The 9,605-nt window shown below is 48.5% G+C and overlaps 1 long non-coding RNA gene across 1 annotated transcript; it reads right to left on the bottom strand.

The window, feature by feature from the left end:
* Positions 1–251: 251 nt before the first annotated feature.
* On the bottom strand, positions 252–4,843 carry LOC139082763 (uncharacterized). Its single transcript, XR_011538976.1, has 4 exons — positions 4,794–4,843; positions 1,239–1,789; positions 663–843; positions 252–572 (listed from the first exon to the last, which is right to left on the bottom strand). It is a non-coding gene; the product is annotated as an uncharacterized lncRNA (long non-coding RNA).
* Positions 4,844–9,605: the final 4,762 nt, after the last annotated feature.

Raw genomic sequence — 9,605 nt, 5'->3', positions numbered from 1 at the left:
GAGAGCATCAGATCTCACAGGTTAAGGGCTCAGTCCCACGAGACAGCCCTCTCCCCACAACTTCAGAGGTCAATTGCAAGGCCAGTACTTCGTCTCCCTATTCCTCCCTTTTCCTATCTTTAAAATGGATGCCACCCACCTAACAATATGTTTGTGAGGATTAAATCAGGCAACCACGAAAGCATGATGTCTGGATAGGAAGTTTATTAGTTAGGAAAGATTCATTCATTTATGAGAGAGACTAGACTGTAGTGGTTTAAATAAGATGAAAGTTTATTTCCACCCCAAAGCATAAAAGTTAGACCAATCAGGGCTGGAAAGACAGATGTGTGACATCACTAGTGACCTTGGCTCTTTCCAACTCTCCAATTTGACATTCTCAAGGTTACTTCATAGTCCAAAATGGCTTCAGGAGTTCCAGCAATCACATCCACATTCCAAACAGGGAGGAGAAGAAAAAAGTACATGACTTCTCCTTGTGAAGGAAACTTCCCAGAGTTCCCACGTCACTCTGCCATTTATATTGCAGTCAGCAGAACTTATTCATAGGGACACATCCAGCTGTAAGAAGGCTGAGAAATGTCTTTCATTTAAGTCTTAAGTCTTAAAATTTAAGTCTTAAAATTTAAGTCTTTCATTAAGTCTTAAGGTAAATGTCTTACCTCTAAGAGGCAATGGGTGTTCTGTTACTCAGGAAGAAGGAGAGAAAGGATATAGGGGCCACCAGCAGTGTCTACCGCAGGAACGAAGCTTTGAAATCAGCCTCTTGGGATTCAAATCTCAGCTCCGCCAGCTACTATCTTCGGGCAAGTTACTCAGCCTCTCTGTGCTCAGTTTTCTCATCTGTAAAGTGGTGAGAATAACATTACAAACCTTGGAAGGTTATTATAATGAGATATACTTCAAGACACAGCACAGCAGCTGGTATACAGTGAGTGCTCAATAAGTGTAAGATAACTACGATTACTTCCCATTTCCTCCTCTATTTTGTGCCACATCCTTTGCTAATATCCGAGAATTCAAAGAAAATGAGATTGGCCCAGGACTATTTTCCCCCCACTTATTCTAACGCCCCATCCTCTCCATTGGCCCTGAAGTCACTCCATTTGGATCACTTCGATGGTTTGTGCCATGGTGATGGGACATGACACCCAGAAGGCCACTGCTCTTTGCTGAGTCCTTTGATGGACTTGAAGTTTTCTAACTAATAAATATCTAAGTCACGAACTGCTTGATACCTGGGTGCGTGGGAGGCTGGCTCCGAGGGAATCAGGAGATGGGAGAGGAGGCATGAAGAGTGTGCAGCCAATGGAGGAGTCACAGAAATAGAGGGGTACCAGGCTTGTTCTGCCTGCTTTGCTCTTACTTGTGGCAGACACTGGCGACACAGTTAAGACAGGAAGGAGGGGTTGTGAGTGAGCTGATTCATGGCGTTTCTCTCCTGAAGGCCAGTTGTGTGTGCTGACACCCACCAAACATACAGGGGCTGCATTCTAGCCAGGAGCGGGCCAACCTCTGTGGTTCTGGCCCCAGCACTTGCTTGTCCTGGTCGGTGATGTCTGGTCTACAGGGAGCTGCCCTCACACCTGAGGCTGCAGATAGCAGCCCCCTCACAGAATTGAAATGGCTGGCCCATCAGGCTTGCTCCGGCTGGTTTAGCCTTGGAAAGTTTTTCAGGACAAGGCCCCTTGCATCTGAAGTCAAGAGATCTGGGTTTCAGGCGTAGCTGGGGCCCCAGCTTGTCCAAAGATATTTGGTGTGGCTTACCACTCCTTGCTTCGTTTTTCATCTGTGGAAAGAGAGTAACAATATATTCTGTCACTTGGCCTTGCATTTTCTTCAGGGAAAAAAAACCTGAAAAGAAGGAGAGAAACTTTGGGAGAGAAGATTATTTGCTGTTTCCAGAAAATAGCACTGTGAGTTTTCTTGGTTTAGCTGCTTATAACAACCACAGGTGATCCATGACACTTGGGTATTAGTTCCTGCTTCTATGACAACAATCTCAAGTCCAGGAGAGACACCAAAGGAAACTTTCTCTTGCTTCTTCCAGACTCTCAGTTCCACGATCAATGCTCAGAAGAGCTGCACCAGCCCCCAGAAGCCCCGATGTTAGAAATGGGGATGACTTATGACTTGGTAGCTTATATTCTATTGTGAGTGTGAAGTATGTGGCAAACCGTGTATGTTTCTGGATGAAGATGCTGTGGCATGGGGAAGATAATAAATGATGCGATCTTCACCTTAAAAACAGTTTAGAATGTTGTTGGAGAGACAAGACGAGCGTCCATAGAGACCACTAAGGAGAGGAAAGAAGCCAGGGTTGACTAGTGTGGAAAGAATCTGACTAATGTGGAAAGAACTTTCTTAAATCTGTCCACCTCTCTGGATTAATCGAGAAGAACCAATGAAGAGCCCAAGAGATGGTGTATACATAGCACTTTGTCAACTGTAAAGTCCTATGTAGATATTGTAATTTAGCCTTGGCTAGAGAAGGCCTCACAAAGGAGGTAGGGTACATAAGCCTGAGCTGGAAGAGTAGGTGGCAGGTGGCAGAGGGGTGAGGAGGGCCTTACAGGTGGGGGGGACATGGGTGCTGCTGGGAGGTTGGAGTGAGCATGGTCAGGAGACATGAGTTGGCCCTCCTCACATCCAACTTGAGAGGTTGGTGCTCACCTCTCCCTTCCACAGATGAGGATGCTGGGGGATCCGAAGGTAAGCAGCTGGTGAACAGACATGGTTAGTGACAGACCAGGTCTACACTTCTTGCCACTTAGCCTGTGAGAACCTAATCTGAGGTGTCAAGCTCAAAGTCACAGCTCGGTGCATTTGCTAGAAAGGACGATGCCTTTTGCTCTACAGCCTGTGAACAGGGAACCAAAACAGTCATATGATCTGCAGCATCCACGGGGACAAGGTCCCAAGAAGAGACCCCCTGATATGACAGGGCTAGGGCTAGCTTGAGAGGGTTTCTGTTTCTTGAAACCAAAGAATCCGGGACTAAGCCGTTGCTTTATCGCCTACGTAGCCTGGCTCTCCCTCCTACTTGGCCTCACCCCGGGGAAGGCAGGGAGAGTAAGGGAACCTCATTTCCAGCCAGAAACGCATTTTGCTGGTTGCCTAGTCAGTGGGCAGAGCAGGAGCTGCGGCAGGGCCAAGGCTGCCGCAGGCTCGCAGATCAGTGAACGAAGCCCTCAGGCCAGGAAGGGACAGCTTCTGAGCTGAGACATCTGGCCAGGCTGCAGGGGAATCCAGCGCCTCCGGGGAGGCCATTCCGGGCAGGCCCGGTCGGGACGGCCCCGCTTGCATGCCTGAGTGGGAGCCGGCCTTCTGGGCTCTGCTCCGGGGACCCGCCCCGTCCTGGGGACCGGGAGCCAGGACCGACCCCTCCGTCGACCCCGTCCGCGGGCAGTGAGCTGTGCCGGCAGGCGCGCTGCGGGAGCGGAGGCTGCGCCCCGGGGCAGGGCCAGCGGAGGAGGGCGACCAGAAGCGACGGTGAACACATCGGGAGCAACCGAGGCTCTGCGCTTGCACAACGATGAATTGCTCTGTTTAAAGGGTTTTGCGATCAGAAAAAGATGACTTTGCTGCCTGCCTTGAATTCCGTCCTGGAAACTCTCTGAACGCAACGCTGAGATTTAAGCTGGAGAGGAAAGATGGGGAACTTATTCCCTTTCTCCTTCTCCTTTTTTCTTACTTTGTACCCACCACCCTCAACCCCCCAAATTTGAACACACAGACACACACACACACGCACAGACACACACTCTGCTCTTGATGGCTTAAGAGGAAATAGCGCCCCCTGGAAGCCACTTGGGGTAGAAAGATGCCCAGAGAGCGCCCCCCCGATAGGGTTCCACTGCCCGGTTTGCGGGGTCTCCCGGGAAGCCAGCCCCACATTTTCTAAGGAGCTGTAGCTTCTATTCCTCTGCAGCGTCAGCCTCCCCTCGGCCATTGCCAAAGGCACTTAGACAGCCCAGCCCGGGGCATTCACAGAAGAGCCGAGTCATCCCTTATGAGGCCACATGCACTCAGTGGTCCCCGGAGCCTCTGTCCGGAGGTCAGGGGGCGCCTGGAAATTCTGGGAGCATACTGCAGAGTCAGGGGGTGAAGCCCTGCTCTGCGGCCGGCCGAGGCCTGTGGGGAGGCAGAGAGCCAGTGGCTGCGTCAGGAATACTCATTCTCGGCTCTGGAGGTAGGGCTTTCAGGGCCCCGTCGAGACCGTGAGCATCCGTGCTGCAGGGGCTGGCTTCCTCAGTCCTGCCTCCAGCCCCTAGACGGAAGGACTGGCGTGTGTGGCCAGCCAGCTCAGGACCGCTCTTGGTCAAATTGAGGTAGAAGATCCTGTATGCATATTTCTGTGCAATATATATGTCCCCAAATGGATAAATGTTCAGCAAAAGCAAAGGCTGACGATTTGGGAGGAGAGTTCATTTCCATTAACAGGTGGAGATTTAGGACTCTTCTGCAGTCATAGACCTGCTTGGTCTCTGGCGGAAGGGGACAGAGACCTCTGCGATATCCCCGTGTGTGTAGGGCGCTCTCTAGGTGTCAGCCATGTGGCTGGGTGGTTCCTGGAGCAGGAGGGAGGAGGCAGGAGAAGTCGAGGAGAGACAAGTGGGGAGCGTGGGGTATCAGGACATCTTTCTCCGTGTCCCCCAGAAATCTCGAACTCAACAAACCCAAGTTTCATTTGCTGTCTTTATTCCTCAGACTGCTCCTCCTCCCCATGACCCCTCCTGCCCGTCCCCCAGCTCATAATGGTTATCCAATCACCAGGTGTGGCTCAGTCTCACCTACTGCATCTTCTCTCATCTCCAATTCCAGCCACCTGGTTGGCGTCCCCTCCCCTCATCTTGCTCACCCTCAGCTACGGTTATCCTTAACTGTGACGCCACAGAAAGTGCTTCCAGGTTCTCTCTTGCCTCCGGGCTAAAGTCCAAAGCCCTAACAGGCCTTAACAGGTCACAAAAGGGGAGCTGGCTGTGCTGGCTGCAGCCCATCTCTGCTCTCAGCCTGTGTTACTCCATGCCGTCGGATTACTGGGCCCCCTTCAGATTCTCACCCTCTCTCACCTATGAATCTTTGCACACGCAGTTTCTTCTGCATGAACAGTCTTCCCCTTTCTCATTTGGCAAAGTCAAATTCATTCTCCAGGTCCAATGGAAATATCTTCTCCCTCTCAGAGGCCTTTCCTAACCCCCCAGCTATGGATTTGCTGACTTCCTTCCCTGTTTCTGTGGAACCCTCGACTCCTGCTGTCCCTTGTAATTGCACGCTTCCTTGGCGGTCATTCCTAAGCTCTGGGAGGGCAGGGACCATGCTTATATTGTTCTGTGGGATTTCTGGAATCTAATATAACCCTAAACACATAGTAGGTGCTTTATAAATATGTCCTGAATGAATGAAGAAGTGGCTTAAATGCAGTGTCTGCAAGTCTCCCAGTGACCACGAAATCATCAGGGGCGTTGTCCTTGAGTCCCCGGTCCAGTAGCAGCGGGCTATGTCAGTCAGGGTTCTCCAGAGAAAGAGAACCAATAGGAGATTGGGTGAGGATAAGGAAGGGGGAGAAGGAGGGGAAAGATCGAGATTTATTTTAAGGAATTGGCTCACATGATTGTGGAGGCTGGCATGTCAGAATTCTGCAGGGCAGGTTGGTGGGCTGGGGACCCAGGGAGGAGCTGAGGTTGCAGCTCAAGTCCAAGGTCAGTCTGGAGGCAGAATTCCCACCTTCCTCTGGGACCTCAGTCTTTTCTCCCTTAAGATTTTCAACTGGTTGGATGAGGCCTACCCACTATGAAGAGTAATCTGCTTTACTAGGGTCTACTGATTTCATTGTGAATCACGTCTAACAAACACCTTCACAGCAACATCTAGACATGTGTTTGACCGAATATCTGGGTACCATGGCCTAGCCAAATTGTCACATAAAATTAACCATCTTATGGGACAATCTAGGTGAATCATTTAACGTCTCTTAGCCTCCATTTACTTGACATTCATGGGGACAATGTAGCGCCCGCATCCTAGGGTTGTGGTGAGAATTAGAGTAGACTGTGTCTAAACAGCCGTGACGTTGCCTGCCTCATAGTAGACAGCAGTCTCGCCTTCGCACCTCACTCTTATTCCAGTCATACTTCACCCCAAAGGGAGTGCCACGCTGTAACAGAGATTCTAAGGGCCGAGCATTTTCTGCTCCTTCCACCCCATCGCAGAGAAGAGGATGCTCTTCAGGACGGGGACACGCTCTTTTCCCTGTCCGTAAGGCAGGCTCTGTGTGGCTCCTTCATTCCATTTCCATACCCAGTGGGAAAAGAGGATGAAGGGAGGAACATGGCTGAGGTCAAAGTTACATATGGACTCCTGAGTGGAAGGCGGGGTGAAGCCTAGACTGGAATTGGAATTCTGTGCTCCTAGTAGATTTTGTCACTCCCTCAAAGCTCTGGTTCCACACAAGCTCTGGAGTCACAGAAGGCCAGAACAGAGCTTTTATTTCTGCCAGGGGCCCCTGAGCCTTTTCTCCTTGTCCGCAGCATCACTAATGTATGTGCACATAGGCCGCTGTGTGTCTGGCTTTTGTTCTCATTTCCTTGAAATAGTTAGAGATAATTTTGTGTGATAAAAAAATGCTTAAATGTAAGACCCACAGACCTTCCTCTATTTTAAGTAAAATTAACTTTCTTTTTTTGTAAAAAAGGGAGAAAAAATATTGCTCATCATGTGTGTGGCCTGAACACAACCCTCAGAACATCTTAAAGGTTATCCATCAAGGTTTTTAAAAGGAAATAGATTATTCTTAATTATTTTTATCTTATTATGTGATATACTTTGTGGATTTATTTTTCAACCTGTAATCTTATGCCAGAAGAGGCCGCTTAGGCTTATTTTTATTTGTAGGCTGAGACAAAAACAAAATATACGGGATGATGTTTACTATTTTAAATTTTATTCTCTATTACTTTTGCTTTCAACTTGAAAAGAAATTTTGGGCTACAGATCACTATTTGGCCCTGGATCAACAGTGTTCCCTTCAGGCTGGTGGGGAAGGCCTGGGAGAATTCTGGACCAGCAGGCAGCCATATATTTCTTCCTTAATCCTGTGTGCGTGGGCGAAGTATCAGAGAAAGGTATAAATAAAACGTTCTGACTCCACATATGGTATTTTGGGTTTAGAAATCCTTCATAAACTTTTTCCATTCCTATCAGCAGTTTTATTCATTATGGGACATCCAGCAGTTGTCCTTTTGGGATTATAGGAGAAGAAGAAAAGTCTTCTTGTGAAAAGAGTATGTTTGCTGTAAGATTTGTGCAAAGCTTGAGCGCCTGTAGGAGAGGAATCTTTATATAGCCAATCTAAAATTTTCAGTAGGGTTTCCCTTCTCACTGGCTTTCATGGCCTCACGTGCAGAGCCCCTTCAGAGCGTAGCCCCAAGGATGGAAAAATGCTTGCTCAATTTCCCTCCAGGGTACCAGGATCATGTCCGTGGGCTAATTGATGGGTTTTCTTCTTCTTGTCTGCATTCAGCTGGCGTTATTACTATTTTGGGGGTCCAGAGAGGGAAATCAGGCCAAAAAGATGTAATTTCAAAATTTTAAAACTGCGTCACACTGTTCGCCCCTGCAAATTGAAGTTCTGTGTATCTTTCCACCTCTGCGTGAGACTGGGCTGGGGCCAGGTGGTGGAAAAAGCATACTTTGGATCAAAAAGAGCCAATAGAGGGGTGTGTCCTGGGAGGTAGAGTGTCCAGATGCATCCTCCTGGGGGGTCTCACTCATAAGAACAAAGAAAAAGATCCCATACTTCTTATCACAGAAACAGACGTCGTGGCTGAGGTTGGCCAGTGCTGTCAGAGTGCTGGTGATACACATTCCCCTCTGCTTGACAGTGAGCTTCCTGCTTGGCACATCATAATTGGGTCTTGAATATTTGGACAAATTAAGAGAGGCTGGCACCAAACCGGATGGTGCCACATTCTTTCCTTTGTCATCTTCCATCTCGAATCATCGCCAAATCACTCTGCTTCTACCTGCTACTTGCCGTTCACATCTGTTCTTTGACTACAACTGCCTTAGATCATTTACTGTTCCTCCAGACGGGTGTCCTCAGCTACAGTCAGATCACGGTCAATATCCTCAGAGAAGGATCCGCCTTGTAGCTAATACACCAACAAGCTTCAACCTCAGAGCTTCTCACTGGCACAGCATCCTTCCAAGAGCCAGAGGAGCCCTAGCAATGTGTACACATGGTGCATATTTTTTCTAAATGCGTGAAGAGTAAGAGCTATCTAACCATGATTGGTTAAGACTTTCTTTTTCCATTCCAACTTCTCCAACCTCTACTGTTGGGGTCGTGGGCATTTGGGGCTCTAGCTAAAGGCAAGTGGAGTTGGGAAGACGTTGGTTTGGGTTTACTAGGGGATACTTCTGTGTTTAGCAGTAGTTTCCAAAGGCTGTCAAGTTCTTGCTGGCCATCCTGGTGTCGGGGTGACTCCTAGGAACACTCCTCTGGCTCATTGTGCAGATGCCCCAGCTCTGTGACAGAAAGTAGATATGAGTGTGTCCTATAGCACCTGGCACCAGGCATTTATGGAGAGTCAAGGAGAAGCAAAGTTTAAAATGTATGAAGCAGGAAGCCAGTCTATGGAAGATTCTTCCAAACGTCAGATATATAAAATTGCAAGCAGAGGAATTTATTTTCAATGACAACTGGTCAAAGCAGAAGCTCTCTCCTCTTGGGAATATAGGACATCCTGCTGGGTGCACAATTACAAAGGTACCGTACCATTTTTTTCTCTTTCACTGAGAATTCTGCAAAATGAGATTTATTGGAATTTCCATGTCTTAACCTGTGTTTGTGGTGTTTTTTAACATTCTAAAATTTGTATTTTGTTGTGGTTTATTTTCTCATTCTAAATATGAGTTCATTTTTGTACCTAATTATATATTCCTAGTTTTGAATTCTTTTGCTTAACAAATTGGATAATCTTTAGGCCCCAGAAAATCTGGATAAGTCACTGACTGTCCTCCAGATTACAGCCAGGTTGGGCTCCTTATAGCCGAAGTCTGCCCAGGTGATGACTCCCTAATTTGAACACTTTGATGACTTTCATCCCTTCCATTGCGCATGCGCCCTCCTCACCTGCCCACCTGCCTCTCCATCCTAGGCACCAGAGACACTGCACGTCTCCGGCTCCTGGAACATGCTCCTCCTCCTTTGACCATGTGGTTCCCTCTAATCACAGTGACTACCTCAGTATTTGTTTGTTTGATAAACTTCTGTTGATCCTTCACAATGCAGCAAGGCAGAAAACCATGCAGGTGAGTTGGAAGCCTGCCAGGACTAGAGTTGGGTAGAGTGCCCTGGGGCTCTGAGTGTTCACAGCTGGCATTTGTGAGCTGGCCTTGGTAAGTCCGAAGGGCCGAGAGCAAACAGCCAGCAGGAGGTGCGCCACATATCCCTGGTGGCTGGCTCCTTGTTTGACACAGAGCAGGTGCTGAATTCACCAGGTTGAAGGAGAGCATGAAGCATCCTACTGTGGGTCCACCACCTAAATGGCTGCAGCAGGAAGGATGGACGCCAGACTGTCGCATTCCTCCCTTTCTTGGTC

The sequence above is a fragment of the Equus przewalskii genome, chromosome 4, assembly GCF_037783145.1.
Source record: "Equus przewalskii isolate Varuska chromosome 4, EquPr2, whole genome shotgun sequence".
In the NCBI taxonomy this organism is placed as follows: Eukaryota; Metazoa; Chordata; class Mammalia; order Perissodactyla; family Equidae; genus Equus; species Equus przewalskii.
The sequence above is the reverse complement of the archived record's forward strand: the minus strand, read 5'-3'. Positions and strand labels throughout refer to the sequence as shown.